The sequence below is a fragment of the Xenopus laevis genome, chromosome 2S (genome assembly GCF_017654675.1).
Source record: "Xenopus laevis strain J_2021 chromosome 2S, Xenopus_laevis_v10.1, whole genome shotgun sequence".
Taxonomy (NCBI): Eukaryota; Metazoa; Chordata; class Amphibia; order Anura; family Pipidae; genus Xenopus; species Xenopus laevis.
Genome location: NC_054374.1, coordinates 160,158,607 through 160,183,355, shown reverse-complemented (window position 1 = coordinate 160,183,355; position 24,749 = coordinate 160,158,607). Strand labels below are relative to the sequence as shown.

At 41.7% G+C, this 24,749-nt stretch overlaps 1 pseudogene; it reads right to left on the bottom strand.

Annotated features, from left to right (window-relative positions):
* Positions 1–23,850, bottom strand: part of LOC108709034 — a 39,098-nt pseudogene extending 15,248 nt beyond the window's left edge.
* Between the last annotated feature and the right edge of the window lie 899 nt (positions 23,851–24,749).

Sequence of the window (24,749 nt, the reverse complement as noted above, 5' to 3'; positions counted from 1 at the left end):
CTACAGCACAAAAGTGGCCACTTGGCATTGCAAATATATATGTCACTGCATAATGACCGGCTGCGAGAGAAAGAGAAACGACTGTGAGTTACTCCAGCCAAATATCCTAAAATGCCAAAGTTGGAAGATGGCAGCCAAAAATCAACATAGTATGAACTTCAGGCAGGGACAGGCAAGATTCTAGTTCTCTTATATTCTTCTTTGTGCCCCACAGGAACCATTAATATAGCGGCAAAACCAAAACAAAACTTCCCACCCTCATTTATTAAGATGGACAGTGGAATGCTTACCAACGCATCTGCATACAACACACAGAAACTACGACACTGTCACAAAATCAGAGATATTCAGAGTTCCCTGTATAACTCAGCCTGCAGCCTTGTGCCTTTATATGGTCACAGAACAACCCCTCAGTGACTTCTAATATCCTTATCATTTACAGTAGGGGGTACATTATCCCTTATAATACATGAGTGATACTCAGACTTCCCTGTATAACTCAGCCTGCAGCCTTGTGCCTTTATATGGTCACAGAACAACCCCTCAGTGACTTCTAATATCCTTATCATTTACAGTAGGGGGTACATTATCCCTTATAATACATGAGTGATACTCAGAGTTCCCTGTATAACTCAGCCTGCAGCCTTGGGACTTTATATGGTCTTTGTGTAGATTCATTTGCTCTTCAGCTAAGCATAAAGTATGTATGATTCTATGGCAATATCGATCAAAGTCACAGAGCACCCCAGTGATTTCTAATATCCTTATAATGTACATTATCCCTTATAATACATGAGTGATAATCAGAGTTCCCTGTATAACTCAGTCTGCAGCCTTGTGTCTTTATATGGTCACAGAACAACCCCTCAGTGACTTCTAATATCCTTATCATTTACAGTAGGGGGTATATTATCCCTTATAATACATGAGTGATACTCAGAGTTCCCTGTATAGTTCAGCCTGCAGCCTTGTGCCTTTATATGGTCACAGAACAACCCCTCAGTGACTTCTAATATCCTCATTATTTACAGTAGGGGGTACATTATACTTTCTAATACATGAGTGATATTCAGTTCCCTGTATAACTGAGTCTGCAGCCTTGTGCCTTTATATGGTCACAGAACAACCCCTCAGTGACTTCTAATATCCTTATCATTTACAGTAGGGGTACATTATACTTTCTAATACATGAGAGATATTCAGTTCCCTGTATAACGCAGCCTGCAGCCTTACTCAGAGTTCCTTGACCTGTGCAACACTGAATTCTGACAGTAGTCTTGCTTTATGGCCAAGACTAGTATCATATACCCTTTATCATAAGGTTAATTGACTGCACTGGTGCTTGTGCTATATATGTATGTATAACAATCAATATCTGATTACGGGACCCTCAAAACAACCTTACCTTAATATCTTCCTCTGGCCACGAGCATGGTTGCAATGTGACCTTTGTCATGAATAGTAATAAATAAACCTCTGGGGGGAAAAAAAAATTAACATTGGAGTATTATGAATTCATATTTAATTAAATAACAACACAGTGCAGGCCAAGCCTGTATAACACAAGATCACAGATATACAGATAGAGTAGACCAACTGGATGTGGCCCTCCAAGGGATTATTATGATTAGTGCTCGAGAGCTCCACGGACTTTGGATGGCATCATCATTGTACTATAATCTGTCCATTGAACATGCAATATAATTAATAGAACAATTAGGTCACTCACTATATGGAAACAGCTGGAAAGCTCTGGAGCAGACTTTCATTTGATTTCTGTCACACACTGTCTCACATTCCCACTGAAAGGAATATTGTGCTAAATGCGGCGTGTGAGCCAATGCATCTCGCTGATATGTAGAATTTAATAACAAAAAAGAACCACCTGGTCCGTTTAGTCTGTGAAATGCTTAAATGGTTTTGTTTTAACCCTTGAAATGTGTGTGTTTGAGTTCCTTCACTGAATTAGTCCTCGCCGCGTCAGCATGAAAGCTCTTCCAAGTGTTTATGACTCTTTCTCTATCGAAATGTCTCCTTTGTGCCCCCACCTGCATCTTGTAACTTCTGCCACCAGCATTCTCCTACGGGACTGCGTTCTAGAAGACATAATTACAGCAGCCACCAAACTAAAGATGCCAACACTGGGGAAGATATTGTCTGCTGACTTTGGTCCATTTATGAAGCCAACTGCTCTTTTTGGCCAAGTTGACAAGCTTTGTATCATCCGCTGAAACTCTGTCCCCACAGGATGTTGGAGGCACTTTGTCATACACTTACTGTATAGACTCCCAGTTGAATTGAGTAGTAGTTGCTTAAATTACACCAGTTTTAAAACCAAATCTCAGTGGTTACACCTCCTGCACCCATGGATTATATTAATATGTCAAAGGGCAAAAAAGGTTCAATAAAATAAAATAAAGGGTTCAATAAAACTCTCAGGAAAAAAAAACAAAAGTGCCCACTCTATTTGGCTCCAGGGCTATTTTAAGGTAGCAGTGGGCCCAGGGCAGAGATTTTGTTGGTGGACCCCCACAGATTAGACATTTACAAGAACTACTCTTAAGCAGGTAAATTTGAATATAATACTGTAGGCAAATAAAATGCTCTGCACTTGCTGAAATAAGGTTCAGGTGAGCTGCTCTGACCCAACAGTTATTGGAGTAGATAAACCAAAATATATAATTAAAAAAGAAAAGAATACATAAAGTAGATGGACATGATAACGAGCTCCATCCAGATGAATAAAATGATGGGTCTACCATTTCTGGGAGATGCTTAAATCAAAAGCTCTATTTGTGGGACCCCTGTTTCAGCTTCAGTCTGTCCTATTTTATACTCACATTATTTGGCTCTCCAGTCTGTCCTGCTCCATTTTCTAGATCTTTGCCTACTCTTCCTTGGTGCAGTCTGTTCTCAGTTCCCTTTTAGGCCCCTGTTCTCTCTGGCCTGAAAAACCCATTGTATTCCCCTTTAGGAATAACAAGATACTTTAGTTTTGTACAAATGTATCAATGCTTCATATCTTAGCAACATCTCTGCTCTATTCTATGCCTACTTGGAAGGGATCCAGTTAGTTCTGTTCTATAACTTCTTAATTCGACTCTAGTCTGTCCTATTTTATGCCCACTTTGTTCGTCTCTAGTCTTTTGCACTCTATGTCTTTTTAGATTGACTCCAGTTTATCCTATTCAGTGCCTACTTAGTTTAACTCCAGTCTGTTGTATTCTATGCCCGCTTGTTCTTTCGCCAGTCTGTCCTATTCTATGTCCACGTGGCCTTCACCATTCTGTCCTATTCTATGCCAACTTGGTCCTTCACCAGTCTCTCCTATTCTATGCCCACTTAGTCCTTTACCAGTCTGTCCTATTCTATGTCCACTTGGTCCTTCACCAGTCTGTCCTATTCTATGCCCGCTTGGTCCTTCACCAGTCCTATTCTATGCCCACTTGTTCCTTCACCAGTCTGTCCTATTCTATGCCCACTTGGTCCTTCACCAGACTGTATTATTCTATGCCCACTTGGCCTTCACCAGTCTGTCCTATTATATTCCCACTTGGTCCTTCACCAGTCTGTCCTATTCTATGTCCACTTGGTAATTCATCAACCTGTCCTATTCTATGTCCACTTGGCCTTCACCAGCTCCAGTTTATCCTATTCATTGCCTACTTAACTCCAGTCTGTTGTATTCTATGCCCGCTTGTTCTTTCACCAGTCTGTCCTATTCTATGTCCACATGGCCTTCACCAGTCTGTCCTATTCTATGCCCAATTGTTCCTTCACCAGTCTGTCCTATTATATGCCCACTTGGTCCTTCACCAGTCTGTCCTATTCTATGTCCACTTGGTCATTCATCAACCTTTCCTATTCTATGCCCACTTGTTCCTTCACCAGTCTGTCCTGTTCTATGCCCACTTGGTCCTTCACCAGTCTGTCCTATTCTATGCCCACTTGTTCCTTCACCAGTCTGTCCTATTCTATGTCCACTTTGTTCTTCACCAGCCTGTCCTATTCCATGCCTAATTGATCCTTCTACAGTCTTTACTGCTACAGTCCCAGATTTTTGCCTACAATTCCTTGTTTCAGTCTGTTCTTAATTCCCCTTTGGGCCTCTACTTTATCTTGCCTGAAAAACCCACCGTATTTCCCTCCAGGAATAACAAGATATTTTCATTTTCTATGGCAAACAAGTGAGACATTTATCAGTTCTTCATTTTCTACTAATGTATCACATCTATATTTTAATAACTTAAGACATCAATCAGGAGCAGAAGTGTCTGAAGCCTTTGAGTAGTGTTATAAAACAAATGCAAGCAGATCAGACTACAAGCTCTTAATAAGTTGCGCAAAAGGCAGTGTGAGACAAGAAAAATAGCCAGTGGCAAATGTCCAAAAAGCAGCAATAACTGGTCTCAATTCATGGGGAGCCTCCTGCCCACTGAGAAATAAATAATGGGCTAAGAGCAGAGAGGCATGTTAATAAATCATCAGATAATAAACAAATGATTCCTCCTGTTTCTACCCCAGCCATTAAATCAGCTTGAATAAAAAATAAGGCTTAGCTAATGAGTCCAAACAAACGAGGCCAGACTTTTTGCAGCTATCCTCTTAAGCCTCATTCAAGCCAGAAACAAGAAAAACAAATTGACTGATTTTTTTTCCAAAGGGAATTTTAGTCCTTTTTTTTCCAAATCAACTTTGTTCCAGCTGATGGATTTTGCTTTAAAGCAAAGTTCTAAAACGTACAGAAACTAGAAAAGTGCATTTGGCTTTTATGCAGTAGTTTCTCTCTTTATCCAAAGAAAATAATATGGGCTGTAAGACATTCCCCCCCTATGGGGCATTAATGAGACCAACTCGGCTCTAATGAAGAAGTTTTCTTTAGCCTCCTTGTCTATTTATAGGTACGCTGGGCTCTGTCTGTGCTAGTGTGCATCCACAGGATAATTACAGCTCCGTCTGAAACCTCCATTAGCCCCCGCCATGCAGATGGTGGATGTGCTTTAATTCTCAGAGCTCAGCTTATGTGTTTCTGCAAAAGAAAAGAGAACATTCACTTGGCCAATATACTCTCATGAGATCTAATTACATAATGTGTGTGAATGTAAAGGATAAAAATACAGTTGTTGGGTAGTCCATGGTTAAAATGGGCTGGTGGGACCATAGTAAAAAACATGGTGGGCCATGACAACCAAGACCCTCTCCCTGTCTGAGATCCTGGGCGCTGCTCCCTGACCTACCCCACTGGCCCCGAACACAGATGCAAGAAGAAAAAATAAGGTGGGGGGTTGCGATTGTCCAGGGGGTGCGTGTGCAACTGAGAAGGCAACCCCAGTGGGTCCCGGAACCTCAGTACAATGCTGGGGCAGTCCCATTAGCAGCTCTGTATATGCCAGTGATGCATGGACAATATGCTTTGTTGATAGGGTTTTCCAAATGCTGGTATTTTACTGGCCTAGCTGTTAAAACACCAGCCAAAACCAGAGGCAAGTATTACCAATAAACGTGCCAGCCTATCCGTTTAAAAGCTGACCCAATCCAACCCATTTTTTTTGCTTGATCATGGAAAACCTGCTATTGACACAACCACATGCACCATCACCCCGCATACTTCCAACATTACTCTACCTGCTTAAATCAACACTCTCCCTTAACATCAGAGGGCCACCCCCTAAAGCTCTCAGGACCAGGCCAGCCGGTGCCCGAGGCAATCTGGTGGACTGCATCACCCCCCACCACTGCGCATGCCCAAACAAATGTGAACAGGCACATATTAGTGTAGGACTCATCCAGCCAGACTAGGTGTAGGCAGCAAGAAGATATGTGCCTGGTTAGTGGTCCTTAAAATTATTTATAATTGGTTTCAACCCTCTAGTATAATCCTTCTCTACTACTTCTTTTCAGACATTAAAGAAGCCAATTTCCTGAGATAACATTTACAGTTTCATTCAGGGAAACAATAATAAAAATACTTTCCACATGAAATCAATCAATGAAAAGACTAAACATTCATACCATCCATCCACCTGCTGTGTAGTGATTCAACAACTTATTGCCAGCCCAGTATTGTAAATGTCTTGCTCCAAATCTAAACACATAACTGCGTGGGAGGGAAGTGAACACCATATTGGCTCATGCGCAGTTGGAACTTGTCTTCCGGTTCATGGCGACATTGCATGCGCCAAAAGTGCTGGATATTGCTGAAGGGAATGAAGAGGACCCGAATAAATCCGAAGAGACAGAAGATGCCACTCATGTGCTCTGTTGCGCTTACTCTGCACCTACTGTATACTTGAGTAATGAATTAGGGTCACTTTCAGGGGTAATCGCCTATGCAGGGGGGGAGCAGGGAGGGGGGACTATGTAGGGTACTTAGTAGTGGTTTTTACTATTGAGGGGTTTAGTTCTCCTTTAAAGGCAAATGACTTCTCTGTTAGAATAATTTCAGATGTGTTCTGGCAAAAAAAATATTCCCTATGGGCGATGGGACAAATTCCTGGTTGTCAGAGGAGAGTTTGGCTAATCAGAACCTGAAGGACTGATCTTAACAACTATATAAACTACATGTGTTTATACAAATGGCCTATAGGTGTCACTGTGCACATGAGTTGTGCTGTGCATGCACAGTACTTTATATACAGCTTGGGGTGTTAGAGTTATAACTACTGCATGAACCTGCTAATAAAGCACTGTTATACTCTACTCATTCTTGGCTACAAAAACATAACACTACAGGTACAAGGAAATGGATTTATACAGCATATTTTGAGCTCAAAGAGAGCAACCATCTAATCTTTGAACCCCACATACTCTATATAAAGAGCATGAATATATACTGCAGATCAAATAACCTGACAATTGTCAGCTATGGCTTACCAGAACTGGAACATACTACTATTACATTACTCCAAACTAATACTCCTAAATAATTTGTGTTGGTTGCTGCTGGTATTTGAACCAGGGTCTCTAGAATGAAAACTTAACTAATCGTTGAACTGAAATACTGTAACTTCCAAATGTCAAAATTCCAAAGGGAACTTCCATAAGGGACAAAGAGAAGGATAATGGACATATCACTTGTTTGGCTCCTGTGTCTCATGTATCCTATTCCCTTGCCAAGTCAGCACATTTATTTAGTCATGTCATTCTCGCTGTACATGGGGTCTCCCGGAGGAAGGCTAAAAGGAAAGCAATTTAACATTTTGTAAAACCGTATCCACATAATGGAATTACAAGGCAGGTCCTGCAGCAGAGGATCATTAATTGTTCAGTGGAAACACAGTTACGGTCAAATGGGAGGTAGGAACCAGTTTTATGATACCCATTTAAACAATTTCAGCACTTGTTTAGGGAAAAGAAAAATATACATGTCTAGAATAAACAATAAGTAGAATAAATAGAATAAGTAGACATGATATAGAATTATTAAACAAATGTCTTCTTCTCACATTCACACACTACCCATTTGTGGCCTTAGATTTGTCAGTGCAGCTTCAGAGAGATTTAGATACTTGGATACAGGTGAGTTGACCAAACACCAAAACTGAAGCACATGGTAGAGATGCACCCAGCAGGGAAGAACATCACAGGTGACATTTATCCACTGACGGAAGTAGATAAACTTGAGCAGCTAAATGCCAAGCTAGTCATACACTAGCCATCTTGTCCACTCAACTGCGTTGACAGCAGGAAAGAACATCACATGCCTGGACCATACACTGGTCTATATTAGTAACCAATATGGCTACCCTTGACAAAGTCAGTGACTTATTGTCCTATGCTTGTGCCCACAATGACCCATCAAACCAGATCTCAGTCAGGGAAGTTGAAAAACCCATCTGGCAAGGGTTCTCTCAATGTATCTACTGAGGACACCTTGTTGGCCTGGAAAAGGTCTCCACATGTGTTGGCCTCTTCTTGTGTATGGTCAGTTTTCATCTGTTGACGGATACTATGTAGAGCAGGGATCCCTAACCTTTTCTACTTGTGAGCCACATTTAAATGTAAAAAAAAGAGTTAGAGAGCAACACAGGCATGAAAATGTCCATGGGGATGTCAAATAAGGGCTGTGATTGGTTGTTTGGTAGCCCCTATATGGACTGGTAGCCTACATGAGGCTCTGTTTGGCAGTACATCTGGTTTTTATGTAACCAAAACTTACCTCTAAGCTAGCAATTCAAAAATAAGCATCTGCTTTGAGGCCACAGGGTGCAACATCCAAGGGGTTGGTGAGCAACATGTTACTCGCGAGCTACTGGTTGGGGACCACTGATGTAGAGCAATAAGGATGGGAAGAAGTAGGACCCTAGGTGGAGATTACTGGGGTATATGGACATGAATGGTTCCTATTAGCATTTGTACAGTGTCTATGTCTTATAAGAAGTAGGATCAGGTCTCATTTTTGTAGTTATCTGTATGTGGACAATTTGCCCAATATTCGTTTTATCGACACAGAATACCTGACCCATTGATCTTTTTTAGCTGACAAAAACTAGGGGTTTGCTATTCCGATGATTTTTGCTGCCTTTTAAGACACAACAAATGTTACTTCTTGCCTTTGATTCAGGTTTTTTGTTATTGATGATCACTATGTTTGACCTTGGGAACCACATGATGGGTTTCGGAGGCTTCTCAGTAAACGATGTATCACCAATCAGGTACAGGTATAGGAACTATTATTCAGAATGCTTGGGACCTGGGGTTTTCTGAATAACTGATCTTTCCTTAATTTGAACCTTCAAACCTTAAGTCTACTAGAAAATCAGGTAAAATTAAATAAACCCAATAGGCTGCATTATGTATATCTTAGTTGAGATCAAGTACAAGCTACTATGAGAGTCTATATCAAGGAGACACAAATAAATACAATAGTGGACAAGCAATCTGGTCATATAACAAGTTTATATCAGGAATTCTTTGTATTTAAATCTGTTGCTCTTCAGTCATGTCATGTGACTGGTCAAATAATGTCCTTTAAAGTAAATGGCTTATTGCTTATTGAGTACACATGGACAGACAAGCAGAATAAGGGAAAACAATATCCATTTAGCAAACCACAACTATAAATGAGTTTTCATTGCAGAATTTAGAATAAAACAGTTCTATATACTTTGTTTTATGTTAATTCAGGTGGTTCCGATTCTAATGCTATCAGCTGTGTGGGCGATAGTGTTTGCAGACAAAGTTTATTCTTGTGTCATAGTCGATAGGATCTCAGTGCAACACTGAAATTTTATCTCTCTGCAGAATAAACACTGGAATGATTTCAGGCTGACTAATGATTTTTAATAGGAAGGGAATATGCCTTAAATCAAAAGTACATGGACGTGCCAACATCTGCAAGCCATAACCCCGAATATGCACCGAATATTCACATACCCCATGAGGTAAAGAAAACAAACAGACAAGCCATCACCTGATAATCACAATGCAGGAAAGAATTAGATAAGCAATTCATTTTGTGAAATAATTTTGCTGTCAACACCAGAAGTAAAGGAATGAAATTATAAAAGTTTATAACTGACACTTTCCTATAAAAAAAAAAAAACAAAACAAACAGTCTTTCACCAAAATCAGCATGATTTTGCATACAGGCCCATTTTAACTGCAATAGCAAATATACACTGAATGGGAAAGAAGGTCAAAAGGGCTGGTAAGTAGAGGGTTGCAGCATTATTAACTACCCCTATGGTTCTGTGACCATTTAAAGGTACAAGGCTGCAGGCTGAGTTATACAGGGAACTCTGAGTATCACTCATGTATTATAAGGGATAATGTACCCCCTACTGTAAATGATAAGGATATTAGAAGTCACTGAGGGGTTGTTCTGTGACCATATAAAGGCACAAGGTTGCAGGCTGAGTTATACAGGGAACTCTGAGTATCACTCATGTATTATAAGGGATAATGTACCCCCTACTGTAAATGATAAGGATATTAGAAGTCACTGAGGAGTTCTAGGACCATATGAAGGCACAAGGCTGCAGGCTGAGTTATACAGGGAACTCTGAGTATCACTCATGTATCATAAGGGATAATGGACCCCCTACTGTAAATGATAAGGATATTAGAAGTTACTGAGGAGTTCTAGGACCATATAAAGGCACAAGGCTGCAGGCTGAGTTAGACAGGGAACTCTGAGTATCACTCATGTATCATAAGGGATAATGTACCCCCTACTGTAAATGATAAGGATATTAGAAGTCACTGAGGGGTTCTGTGACCATATAAAGACACAAGGCTGCAGGCTGAGTTATACAGGGAACTCTGCGTATCACTCATGTATTATAAGGGATAATGTACCCCCTACTGTAAATGATAAGGATATTAGAAGTCACTAAGGGGTTGTTCTGTGACCATATAAAGGCACAAGGCTGCAGGCTGAGTTATACAGGGAACTCTGAGTATCACTCATGTATTATAAGAGGTAATGTACCCCCTACTGTAAATGATAAGGATATTAGAAGTCACTGAGGGGTTGTTCTGTGACCATATAAAGGCACAAGGCTGCAGGCTGAGTTATACAGGGAACTCTGAGTATCACTCATGTATTATAAGGGATAATGTACCCCCTACTGTAAATGATAAGGATATTAGAAGTCACTGAGGGGTTGTTCTGTGACCATATTGTAACACCTATTTGGGCTGCATAGCACACAAATAGTTAAACTGTCCAGCTAGCAGTAGAAGCATGGGTTACACGCGACTTCACACAACAGGGTCAGGGCCTTCGCCATGTGGAAGAGTTCCCTCTATGGTGTAGTGCAACTACATCCCCCCAGGCTACTGTGCATACAACAAAAGATGGGCGCCAGGAGGTTCTTGCAGTAAAACAGAAAACGGTTTATTTAACTATGCACGAGGCAAGTGACCACAGGTTTAGTACTCACACAGGAGCTGAGGCAATAGCACATATCTCACACAGAGCTGCAGGCATTAGGCATTTCTCACAGAGGAAAGGTCTCCATTAGGCATTTGCAGTATTCACACATTCCCTCCTGGAAGTTGTCAGGAAAGCAGCTTCTACCCTACAGTCCCTCTTCACTGAGGTCCCTGACTGGAGGCAACACACAGAGCCTCTGGGAAGCTACTCCCTTACTGCAAATCCTTGTTGGAGCTTCAGCTGCTCTTTCTCTCTCACCTCTCTGCCTTTCTCTCCTAGAGAGACTATGACAAGTCTGCCCTAGTGTAACTATTCCTCATTCACAGGGTTTCCTGGTCCCCGACTTCTTCTTCCAAAGCACATGGGCCTTTCTGGGCCTAGCTGTACCCAGGCTCCCCTGAGCACACCCAGCTGGATCACCATCCACAGGCCAAAGAGGAAGAGGCCACTCCCTGCACACACTATATAGCAGTGTAGCAGGGGAGTGTCATTCTCTCCTGGCAGATCACTCTAAGAAAAAAGGTGGGGGCCTTAAAGCTGCAGGGCAGATTACCCAGTAGGGGTCCCTACATACACCCGGGGGAAAAACCCATTTCGTCCCGACAATGGTTTAAACATCCCCAACATATATCAACTTACAGTACCATCACATCCACTTCTGGTATCCTCTCCTAAGGCATACCTGGTAACAATGGTCACTGTAAAGGAAACACAGCATGCACAATACTGTATCAAACATTTTCAATTGCATAATAAACAGTTGCAGTTGGTCAACTTTATTACACATCAGCAAAAATACTTCTCCCCCTCCCAAGGGTCCACACAGGCCAGTCCTTGGGTGCAGAAACACTACTCAGCGAGTAGGTGAAGGCAGAAGAAATGGTGGTGGGGATCAATAGTCCTGAATTAGAACCCACTTAGTCCAGCAGTCCTTACAGCCAAAAAAAACAAGCAAGCAGCACTCTAGGCATCTCACTCTGCAGGAGTCCATAGAAGAGCTGTAGCAAACATCAGAAGAATCCATCCTCCAGGTTCTCCTCTTCCAGATCCATGATCCGGGATCACACATGAGCAGGAAATGGCTCCATCCGGGACATCCATCTTCCTCCCATCCAACTGACATCCGCAGGCCTTCGTGAAATTCGGGGCGAACCTCCAAGCCCGAACCCACGGCCAAATACTTTGAAGGAAATCCATACGATTCGAAGAATTCGTACGATCCATTCGTACACTCCGGCAAATTCGTACATCCATTCGTACGATTCGAACAAAACAATGCACAGCCTGGTTTTAGGGAATCGAGCCCCACGTTGGGCGCCAAATGTAACACCTATTTGGGCTGCATAGCACACAAATAGTTAAACTGTCCAGCTAGCAGTAGAAGCATGGGTTACACGCGACTTCACACAACAGGGTCAGGGCCTTCGCCATGTGGAAGAGTTCCCTCTATGGTGTAGTGCAACTACATCCCCCCAGGCTACTGTGCATACAACAAAAGATGGGCGCCAGGAGGTTCTTGCAGTAAAACAGAAAACGGTTTATTTAACTATGCACGAGGCAAGTGACCACAGGTTTAGTACTCACACAGGAGCTGAGGCAATAGCACATATCTCACACAGAGCTGCAGGCATTAGGCATTTCTCACAGAGGAAAGGTCTCCATTAGGCATTTGCAGTATTCACACATTCCCTCCTGGAAGTTGTCAGGAAAGCAGCTTCTACCCTACAGTCCCTCTTCACTGAGGTCCCTGACTGGAGGCAACACACAGAGCCTCTGGGAAGCTACTCCCTTACTGCAAATCCTTGTTGGAGCTTCAGCTGCTCTTTCTCTCTCACCTCTCTGCCTTTCTCTCCTAGAGAGACTATGACAAGTCTGCCCTAGTGTAACTATTCCTCATTCACAGGGTTTCCTGGTCCCCGACTTCTTCTTCCAAAGCACATGGGCCTTTCTGGGCCTAGCTGTACCCAGGCTCCCCTGAGCACACCCAGCTGGATCACCATCCACAGGCCAAAGAGGAAGAGGCCACTCCCTGCACACACTATATAGCAGTGTAGCAGGGGAGTGTCATTCTCTCCTGGCAGATCACTCTAAGAAAAAAGGTGGGGGCCTTAAAGCTGCAGGGCAGATTACCCAGTAGGGGTCCCTACAATATAAAGACACAAGACTGCAGGCTGAGTTATACAGGGAACTCTGAGTATCACTCATGTATTATAAGGGATAATACACCCCTAATGTACATTATAAGGATATTAGAAGTCACTGGGGTGCTCTGTGACCTTAATCGCTATTTCCATAGAATCATACATACTTTAAAAATGATTAGCTGAAGAGCAAATGACTCTACAGAAAGAGGGATCAAAGTAGGAACCAATGAGTAAACTTCTGCTTATCCAGTAGCATAGAATGCCGGGTCAGCTATATGTGGCTATCCAAGAGATATTCATGACCCCCAAAATGCTCAAGAGCTGTCATGACCTTAATGATTGGCTTCAGTGTTGGAACAAGGGGTAGGCCGAAGGGGCATGTACCTCTTTTCTCTGTCTAAACCTAATTCAGGGTCTTGGTGGATCACAAGATGGGCCACTGTCCCCTGTTCATCCTAATTTGTGTCTCTCATTTGCCCGCGGGAAGAGGGGAAGGGGGGCAGTGGCGGTTGGATGCCTTGGATGCGCCTTTTGGGCTTGGTTTAGGATGTAGACCTTCTACTTATCTGTGTACCATAAGCATCTTCACAGTAGGCTGCTAGGGCAAGTAAAATTGCATTGTATACATGGTTTTAACCTTATCTGAACTCTATATTGTCTCAAAATAAGGTCAACAATTGCCTAGGAAATCCAGGCCCAGCTACATTTCCTTGTTATTTTAAAGACCTTTAATCTGGTCACACCTTCCTTTCCCTTCCTAAGGAAGCTGGCCGGGTACCAGATCAATTAAGATAAAACAAATACTACAGTTAATTTCTATAATTCGAAAGTTAACTGTAAAGGAATATTTGTTGACCTTAAACAAGTGTTCAGATAGAAGTGGTATATACAGTATAGTGGAAATGATCCTTTACAGGAAGCCTTGAGGGGTGGGAAGCACAACCAGGGCCATTTGTATGAAATCATTCAATTATTATCTGTCACAATGGGAATGTACCCAGCAAAATAAACACCACTCCATTTTCCTGAATTCATTAGAATAATCTCTGTATTTCCTATAGACAATTAGCTCTGCTTCCGGAGTTATTCTCCCTTTTATAGAGTATGCAGAGGGGTCATACAGTGGAAAAGGCTTTATATACACGCAAATATAAAACAGAACCTCAGTTGAATAGCACAGATACATCCAGATTGGTAAAGCCCTACATCCAACAACCTGATTTAGTTTTACTAGATGTCATCAGTAGAATAGAATGATCTATGGAGACACATTTTACAGTTACAGTTTTTAAAGAGGTTGTTCACCTTTAAAACAGTTTTTGAAAATAATAAACAAAATTTGGTTTAATTTAAAAAATGGATCTTTTTAAATATCTTTACCCGAATAAGTAGAACAACATCGATTCAGAGATCCACATATTGCTTCAGTCTATATGGCACAGGTTAAATAGTGGATAACGGATAACATCATTATGTTTTACAGAGCTTATCTGCTGTCTGCTGTGTAACCTGAGCCTTTTCTCCTTTGAATGACTGCCCCCATGGCTACACAGCATCTTGTTTATATAAACTATAGTAGTACTTATCTGTTATCTACTGTGTATCCTGTGCTTGAATGGCTGCCCCCATGGCTACACAGCATCTTGTTTATATAAACTATAGTAGTACTTATCTGTTATCTACTGTGTATCCTGTGCTTGAATGGCTGCCCCCATGGCTACACAGCAGCTTGTTTATATAAACTATAGTAGTACTTATCTGTTATCTACTGTGTATCCTGTGCTTGAATGGCTGCCCCCATGGCTACACAGCAGCTTGTTTATATAAACTATAGTAGTACTTATATGTTATCTACTGTGTATCTTGTGCTTGAATGGCTGCCCCCATGGCTACACAGCAGCTTGTTTATATAAACTATAGTAGTACTTATCTGTTATCTACTGTGTATCCTGTGCTTGAATGGCTGCCCCATGGCTACACAGCGGCTTGTTTATATAAACTATAGTAGTACTTATCTGTTATCTACTGTGTATCCTGTGCTTGAATGGCTGCCCCCATGGCTACACAGCAGCTTGTTTATATAAACTATAATAGTACTTTTCTGTTATCTACTGTGTATCCTGTGCTTGAATGGCTGCCCCCATGGCTACACAGCAGCTTGTTTATATAAACTATAGTAGTACTTATCTGTTATCTACTGTGTATCCTGTGCTTGAATGGCTGCCCCATGGCTACACAGCGGCTTGTTTATATAAACTATAGTAGTACTTATCTGTTATCTACTGTGTATCCTGTGCTTGAATGGCTGCCCCCATGGCTACACAGCAGCTTGTTTATATAAACTATAGTAGTACTTATCTGTTATCTACTGTGTATCCTGTGCTTGAATGGCTGCCCCCATGGCTACACAGCAGCTTATTTATATAAACTATAGTAGTACTTATCTGTTATCTACTGTGTATCCTGTGCTTGAATGGCTGCCCCATGGCTACACAGCAGCTTGTTTATATAAACTATAGTAGTACTTATCTGTTATCTACTGTGTATCCTGTGCTTGAATGGCTGCCCCCATGGCTACACAGCAGTTTGTTTATATAAACTATAGTAGTTTTTCTGAATGTTACTGTTCCTTCGTTTTAGAACATAGCACTGAAATCTTACTTTGGCCACAACAATGAGGTCCTCCTTCTCTCCCTAAAGTGGGTACCATGTTGGATTGTGTTTTTATTTCTATCAAAGGGCATACAGATGTCTTGGTATAGGATAGAACCCAAAACACAGGCATGGAAAGGTTTTACCTGTTTGATTTAACTCAGTTACATATCTGATAAGTTCACTATAAAGGACCATTGAGCACTCAGTTCAGCTGCATGATAGAGAGTGCAGGAACATCTAGGCAAAGTTATTGCATGCACCCATATTTGTAGGTGTTAAAGTGGACCTGTCACCCAAAAAAATTATTCAAAATCCTATTTTATCACATTAGTCAAGCAAAATGAACTTTAATTACACTATATAAATTATTTGAATCTTGTTTCCTTTAGAGTGGAAACTCACAATTATAACAAGCAGGCAGGAGCCATTTTGTGGACACTGTTATTAAGACAAGCCTTCCATCATCTCAGAATATTGTTTCTGCACCAGAATGGGGGACCTGAAGTCCATACCCATGCACTGGTTACACAATTAAATAGTGAAGAGAATGGGGGAATGTGGGGAGAGCAGTGACATCTAGGAAGTGCTGAATGGAAAGTGAAAGTAATTGTCTGCCCCGCCTCTATGCCTAGGCATAGAGGCGGGGCAGACAATATTTGATTGACAGCTGAGATTTTTAAATGAGTTTACAACAGCTATGAATGCTTTACTAAAAAATAGAAATTGGATTTCATGTTTAATTTGAAAAGGACTTTTAGTATACAGATTTTTGTGTCTGGGTGACAGGTCCACTTTAAAGGAATGGTTTGGTAACATATCCCAGTGTAACACATATAAAAGCCACATGCTGCAGGGTTGATTAGAATAAACATTAGTGTGGAAACTGCACATAAACCAGAAAAGTCTATAACGTACTAAGGATCTGTTTAGGAATCAGGATTTTATAGATTGTCTTTTGTACATGGTGGAAGGCCTAGGCTGCTGGTAAAAGTTTCTCCTGTTTGATCAAATGAATAAAGAATCATTCACTTAAAAAAGTAAGCTTTGTTGTCGAGATAAACTCTCTTTGCTCTGAGTTCGATATTGGCCAATGTTCCCTAGGTTTAAAGGGAGTCATTAGGTTAACCAATGGATTTGCTCCAATCTGAGACAGATATTCTTGTGGAATGAACTAAACATTTTTTTTGTGCTAAATTATCTTGTCTCTTGCATGTGGAGCTGGATTCTTTTCCATGAGGAAATTAGAACTATAGGCAAAAGCAAAACAATTTCTGGGCCCCTTGCAAATGGTGGGAGAGCTCCGGATGCTTCTAGGCTCTTGGCTCCGCTGAAGCCCATGACAATAGGAATTAGAAATATTAACTGTGCAAGGGCTTCAGATTGGGAAGGAGGAGCCCTTGGGCAATGCATGCATGGTGGGGCCCTGCTTAAAGGGAAAACAAATGTAAAGCCAGGATAAGCATCTAACCTACACAATCAGTCAGTTGTATTCTGGTGGCTCCTAGTTAGGCTTCCCTGGTGTACATATTGAAACCATTTAGCAATTGTTAAACATGGGGGCAGATTTACTAAAGCGCCGATTGTTACAGAAAATTCGCCAGAAATCCCATCCGCAGGAACATCGCCAATTTACTAATAGGGGTAGAGGAAAATTCGCTAGAGAAAGAGACCGTCGATTGCACAGTTTCGCATCCTATCACCAGGCAAATTTGCGCTTAGGCGATCGATCGTTACTCCACACATTCACTAAAGTTCGAATTTTACAGAACGTTACCTCTTTCACCAGAGTTTCCAGAGCCCGGCTTAGATCTGGTGAACTGATACGATGAAGCGACATCCTCCTCAATCAGTGACATCATATCCTTTATGCTGAAAAGTCATAAAAGTTCTATTTTAAAGGGGCATTGCCTTTAAAAGTTCTAACTATTAAAGGGCACCAATCATGACCAAAATCATTTACTAAGTAAATACACTATGTGAAAGTTCAAGAAATCTGATTTTTCAAACAGTTAGAATTGTTTGTATAATGTAAATGATCAGCTCACTATTCCTTCTGCAAGATCTCCCCTATCTCCCCTGCAGTTCTAGCTGAGGCAGCCATCTTGGATTTCACTGGCTCCTCCTACCTATATCTTCCCAGCCAACTGTAGCTCTGAAATCTCGCACATGCTCAGTTGAAATTCCTTGTTGCTTATCAACCCTTCTAAGCTATTTTCAAATCAGCCAAACCTGTGTGTTAGCTGCTGTTCAGTAGTGCTGCCCCCTGCTGGAAGTTACTGTGTGTCCTTCATTTGCATAATGACTTTACCAGCAGGGGACAAGATAGGGAAATCTCCTGATACTTCTAGTGGAGGAGTTTACTTAAACAAGGCATTCTGGGTAGAATACTCAAAGCAGTGTTACAATCTGAGCATGCTCCTGAAATTTGCATATTAGAGTCTCTGTTATAGTCACAGTATGGCCTCCCTCAGTGAAAGAACCCATTTGACAAAGCAAGGGATTTTTTTAAAACCTGCAGTTTTTTCAAAAAACTATATATGTAGTTTGATTAAACGTGTTTAGCTTGTACTGGTCAGATTGTTAATATGTGTTTGATTTTGGCTGTGATAGGTGCCCTTTAAATATTTTTGTCTTAGCATTCTTTTTTAACCATTTGAGGGGCAGGCCACAATAGTTTTAGGGTGGGCTAATTTCTAGGGCATTAGAGGATCTTTTGTCTTTATTTTGCTTCCTTGGACATGTGTAATGGCCACTTCAAGCATTTGCACCAACATCTCTAATTAAGACATATATATGACCTATATGTACCCGCCCTATTCAAATTGACCTAAGTGTAAGAGTACTGACAAAGTTTCCCTGGGCAGAACTGAGCGCTAGTGAAATTTCCCTATGAAATGCTTGCGCTGATGAATTAACACTAGCGAAACTTCACCAGCGTTCAGCAACAGAGACCATAAAACTTTTTATATTTCATTTATGTAAATTTGTTCTGTTTTTCCATACATTTTCAATAAAGCACATAAGTATAAGGTTTAAATATGTCCATATGTATTTAATACAAAGAACAAACCACTGTCACACAAGTCTTGCTTTGTATTTGACACAATAAACGCACGGCATCGGCCATCATGGAATTGTGATTGTGGGCTGGTTTCTTTTCTTTCTACTAAATTGGTGGGGTGCAGACCCCCAAAACTAGGCCCCAGGTTGATCATTAAGGAAGTGTATAGGGTGAGCTGTAACCTACCCTATTGATAAGGAATACATGTCCACTCTTCCCTAAACTGTCAACTCAAAAGCCAGATACTCAGAGTATAGTTTTCTCCTCTCCGGAAATATTGGTAGACACGAGTGGAAACATCACAGCCCACATTTTTTCTTGTATTTTGAATTTGGATCAAGTTTCTACTTGATTATGTGACCATTGGGAATTTCAGGAGTTATTGTTCTCCATTTAACTTAAATAATATGTAATTCCGTTCTTTTACGTAAACTGCTTTGCAAAAACAAATAATGATGATAAGAGATAGACAAGAAGATTATTCAATATATATACGAGATAAAAGAATACGGGCTGATTTTCCTGCTCAAAATGTCAGCCTATGACTAGGAATGCCCCATTACCTTACTGAATGCCATGGGCATACTCTTAAAGGAGAAGGAAAGACTACAATTAAGTAAGCTTTATCAGAAAGATCTATTTAAATACACCAGTAAAAAAGTAATGCTGCTGCTCTGAGTCCTCTGCCAAAAGAAACAGCACATTTCTTTCCTTCTATTGTGTACTCATGGGCTTCTGTATCAGACTTCCTGTTTTCAGCTTAAACCTCCAGGGCTAGGGCTTGAGCATGCTCAGTTTGCTCCTCTCCCTCTTTCCCACCCTTCTGTAATCTGAGCCCAGAGCTATAAGTGAGCAGGAAGAGACTCAGGCTGGAAGGGATGTCACACCAAGCTAATATGGCAGCTCCTATCCTACACAAACAGAGAGAGATTCTAAAGCTGTTTACTATAAATAAGTAAATATAGTATTTTAGCTTGCACTATTGTGGCTAATCTATTGGCAATAAACTGCTTTGGTAGCTTTCCTTCTCCTTTAGGGTAGGGGCAGATGGGCAGATTCGGGAAGATTTAGTCATCTGGTGACTAATCGCCTCTTCTGTGGGGCAACAATCTCCACGAACTGCCATCTTCCTGCCTTCTGCCTGCTTGAATGAGAAAACGCCAGTGCAATGCACTTGTGGCGCTTCGATTTCCGGAATGGCCCAAAGTCACCGGCTCTTTCTCATTCAAGCAGGCGGAAGGCAGGAAGAAGGCAGTACGGGGAGATTGTCGCCCCGCAGAAGAGGCGATTAGTCACCAGCAACGCCGATCCTGACGAAGGAGCCTGATGCAGCTCCTGCTAATGCTGCCCCCCCCTTGCCGGCTTGCCTGTCGGGAGGGGAGGCAGGAACACTAGTGCGGAGAGCGCAATTGCACAGCCGCAATAGTACAGCCGAATTTCTGGTTTAAAAAACTGAAATTCGGCTCTTAAAGGTGCAGGAGTGGCTTTTTTCCGCCCCTGGAATCCTCTCTGGCACTGCCGCCTGAGGCGAGCGTCTCAGCTCACCTTATTGGCGGAGCGCCCCTGGTCGCCAGGTGACTAAATCTCCCCGAATCTGCCCGTCTGCCCTTAGCCTTAAGCTTTCTAAGCATTTGAGTTTAATCTTAAGATTTTAATCAGCACTGTAAAACAAGAGACTGTGTTGAGCAAGACAAAGCCATAATAATTTCTATATAAAAAAGTTAGTGGAACATCACATGAAACACTTCTGATCTACTATCCCCTGAGCCCCCCACCACCATAGATCTAAGGTTCATCGCAGTGGCTATGAAGCATATTTAAGAGTTCTGATGTTTTGAAAGTCTTGACCAACCCATCTGACAATTAGATTTCATGGATTGTCAGACTCCTGAAGAATGCATTCTAGCACAAAATGTAAGCAATTACATTTTTTTCAATTATCAAATCAGTAGATGATTTTTTTTATTTTGATCTGTTTGAATATTTTCCCAAAGTGGCGTGTGTGCGGCTCTCTCTTATAAGTACCTTATGTCTATGTTACCCACCTAAAGCTTAATTTCTTAGCATGCACACAGATTCTCACGTGGTCTCCTGAAAACAAGTCCATATTGCTGACAAGCCAGTCCAACAGTTGGCTTGTACACAACGGGCATGAACCGCTCAATGTCAGAGGTAAGGACACGGTAGAAAAGCTTTTTGTTCCTGTCTTATAAGGTCATCAAGATTATATATCTGTAAGAGTAAATGATTGAACCTCAGTCAGGTCATTGGTTGGGTAAATAGTGAAGCAGATGTTGGGTGATGTAGTTGATCAACAAATTGTTTTCTAGGTGGCATCAATTTTGCACTTGGAGAACCAGCTTAAAAATCAGTATTAGCATTGTATATTAGATTATTGAATGCCAGGACTGGTCTTGTTGCTGTCCAAAAAGTCCAAAAAGCAACACAGTCCACCATATTTCTGGAGAAGACACACTTTGCAGGCTTGAACCCTGAATCTAAAGGGATGCCAATGTCTTCAGGCTGTCATGAAAGTCTGAGCCTCATTGCATGCACTAATGTGTCAGTAATTACTACATATATGATCATTTTACATGTTAATAAACATGTTCAAGGTATAGCAATTAGAAAAAAAATCTCATACACACACACACTCATACATGTTTTTCCTTAATTTAGCTACAATAGATTACAGTGAATACATACAGATTACATTCTAATTGCATAATATGGGTTAAGGCAATTTGCCCTTTATCCAGAAAGGTTTAGGAATTTACTGATCTCCTTCAGTCACAATAACAAAAGAGGGGATTAGCTGGATGGGTTCATAGACCTTGGTAAAATATGGTCCCATGTGGAATTCCTTACAAATATTCTGTATGTATGGCTCTTATGTATACAGCATATCAAAATATTATTGCCATATGCAAATCTTGTTGTAGAACAGGGATACCCAAAAGGTAGATCGGGATCTAGCAGTAGACCTTTAGCTGGTGATCAGTAGATCTCAAGAAACTGTCAATAAACAGCTTGATTAAATCATCCTCCTATTTCATGCTTTTCATTCAAATATTTATTATGTTAAGGTTACATAAGCAATATATATTTTTTAAATATAGCAATATAAATTTTTCCATAAATTAATATTTAAGTAATATTTTCCATGGAACAGACTGCTAACAGTGCTTTTATGGATGTAGATCATAATGGTACAACATCAGTAAAATTAGACCTCTCATTAGTAAAGTATGGGCACAACTGTTGTAGAGGCATTTTGGTTATACCAAGGGTGGGTATTTAAGCAGAAAAAGGGAACACGACGTGACCACTACATACTTATCTAGATCGCTGGACTTGGTTTCATAACTTTTCATAACTCGTAGAACTTGCACATGTTGGCTGAGGAAGCAGGGAGGGAGGAGGCCATGAATTCCCAGCTGGAGCCTCTCTTCAAGTGTTAATGCCTTGCCCTGTGGATCAAAGAAAAAGGCCTTTATTTAATGAACAGCATCCTTACATTACAATAGTAGCAGTCTAGTTAATCCGAGCTGTATTCATTAAAAAAGAAAAAAAGGATGAAAAGGTAAGATGAGTGTTTAAATCAGTAGATGTACACCTAGATTGCAAGGGTGTCCATGTAGAGAAGACCAAATTCTCAGATCAAAGCAGTACTGGATATTCAATCCTTTAGGACCACTAGAAGGCTAAGCCGCAATCAGCGGGCATAGTTAAGTGCATCATGAGTCGGGTTTTGACAAGGTAGATCAGGGCATGTCCATGTGCTCGCAGGACATTTTTAACATTCTGCTTGTAGGCAGTGCAGACCCCGCACCCAGGGCCGCCATCAGAAATCACAGGGCCCCATACGAAAATATTTCCTGAGCCCACTAGGCTGCGCCAACCACAAGCCCCACCTACAGGTCCGCCCTCCCCACCCCATAGGTCCACCCCCCACCACACAAAAAAAAACCCATTGGTGGCTATGGTTCCCACATGTTAATAAAAAATATTGGTGGTCAGGGCCCCCCCATTTAAAAAAAACATTTGTGGTGAGTCCCATTAAAAAATATTGGTGGCTAGGACACCACATGGGGAAAAAAATAGTGTCCAGGCCCCCCCCCCCACGTTATAAGAAAATTGGTGGCCAGGGCCCCCCTTAAACGTCCATGAAAAAAACTTGACCTCCCAGAAGTTTAAAAAAAATTGGTGCCCAGGGCCCCACCACACAACAGGGACCACAAAGGGTTACCTTTAGGAAGGCCCTGCCATGTTACAGTTACTTCATTAGTGTGGCCCACCTGCTGTCAGTGAGCTGCCAACTACAGAAGGGAGGAGGGGAGCACAGGTGGCTGCATCTTCTTCCAGTGACAGCATTTTCTTCCCTTATTGGTCACAGAATTTCTAGTCCTGGTAAAGCTGCATGGTAATTGGATGAGCTGAAGGAGAAGTTTAAACCTCAGATATCCAATCCCTGAGCAGCTTAACCAGGACTTAAACTCAGTGACCAATAAGGGGAAGTAATGGACAGAAGATACCTCCCCTTGTGCTCTCACCCTGCCTTCCCGAAGTCAGCAGCTCTCAGAAAGCAGGGGGGCCTGGCTAATCAAGAAAGTGTAGCGTGGCACGGCCACCCTTACCCCCGGGCCCCCTACAACTCTCCCCCCTGTCCCCCCTGCTGGCTGCCCTGCCTGCACCCCAGGAGCATAGCAGAGCAGTGGGCTAATAATGGTGGCACCTTGAGGGTTAGGGCATTTTCTTTCAGTAGTATGGGGCCCCACGCATGGGAAGATTTCTGTGATAGGCAGAAATTATTAAAGACAGCTGGACAGTAACAGGACATCTGGTCAGGTCGGCTAATCCTTCAGGTAAGAGAGTATTGGCCTGTCTTTAGTCCTGTCTGGGAGAATATAAAACGAGATTGAAAGAGGTAGTGATGCGCGGAATGACAAAAAGTCAACCCGCATCCAACCCTAACCCGCTGCTCCACCACCCACCCCCAACCCTAACCCGGCGCCTCCGAATTTATAGACCCGTGCCCGCCCGACTATGATGTCATGGAAAGGGGTGGGCCAAACAGTAAGGTCCAGACCCACCTGTGACCCGCTGACCATGTGCGGAAGTAAGCCCAAAGTCAGGTTGGCCTGCACATCAATAAAAAGGGTAAAACAAGCTTTGAATATAGCACTTTCACAATATATCGCCTTAAAGGAAATCTTTCATACCAGTTACTTATGTCCCACAAATTGTAGTAATGCTTATTGCCACAATCAATCCAAATAAGCAACCACTATGATTTATTTCTGTACTGTAAACAAAAACAGGTGCACCCAAAGGGATCCCACACAAACAATTGTAGTACATACTAACTCCACACAGACACCAGTGCCAAAGATACCACTGTACCACCATACCATCTAAAGGCATTTTGAAGTTGGGGGCTGGTTGGCTAAAGCCTCTGTAGAATCAGAAATTATATTGAGCGCTACTGGCAAGCAACAACCCAGGGGCGTAACTATAGAGGAAGCAGACCCTGCGGTTGCAGGGGGGCCCAGGAGTGTAGGGGGCCCAGTGAGACCCTAATTAATTAGCAATTTTAATATATGTTGGTAAAATAGGCCAACTTATAAATATTTTGGGGCCCTAAATTGAATTTGCTATGGGGCCCAGTAACAACTAGTTACGCCACTGCAACAACCTCACTCTGCAGATGTCACTCTACAGATGGAACCATTTATGCCATATGGAATTATCATTTCTGGTTCAGTAAAACACAGAGACAAAGAGGAAGAATTCCAAAAACTCCTGCGCTCATGCCGTGACTTATGTCCCATACGTGGGAATAACTAAATGTTTTGTGTCGACAAAATCCGAATTTGGAAGGTACCGGCCAAACGTCAGGGGAAACATAACTGTTGATAGAATGGAATTAATTCAGAAAGACAAATTTTATTAATTAAAAATATCCATCCCTCCCTTGTTGTTTCACACTTGTGTAATCATTGTCCAATTA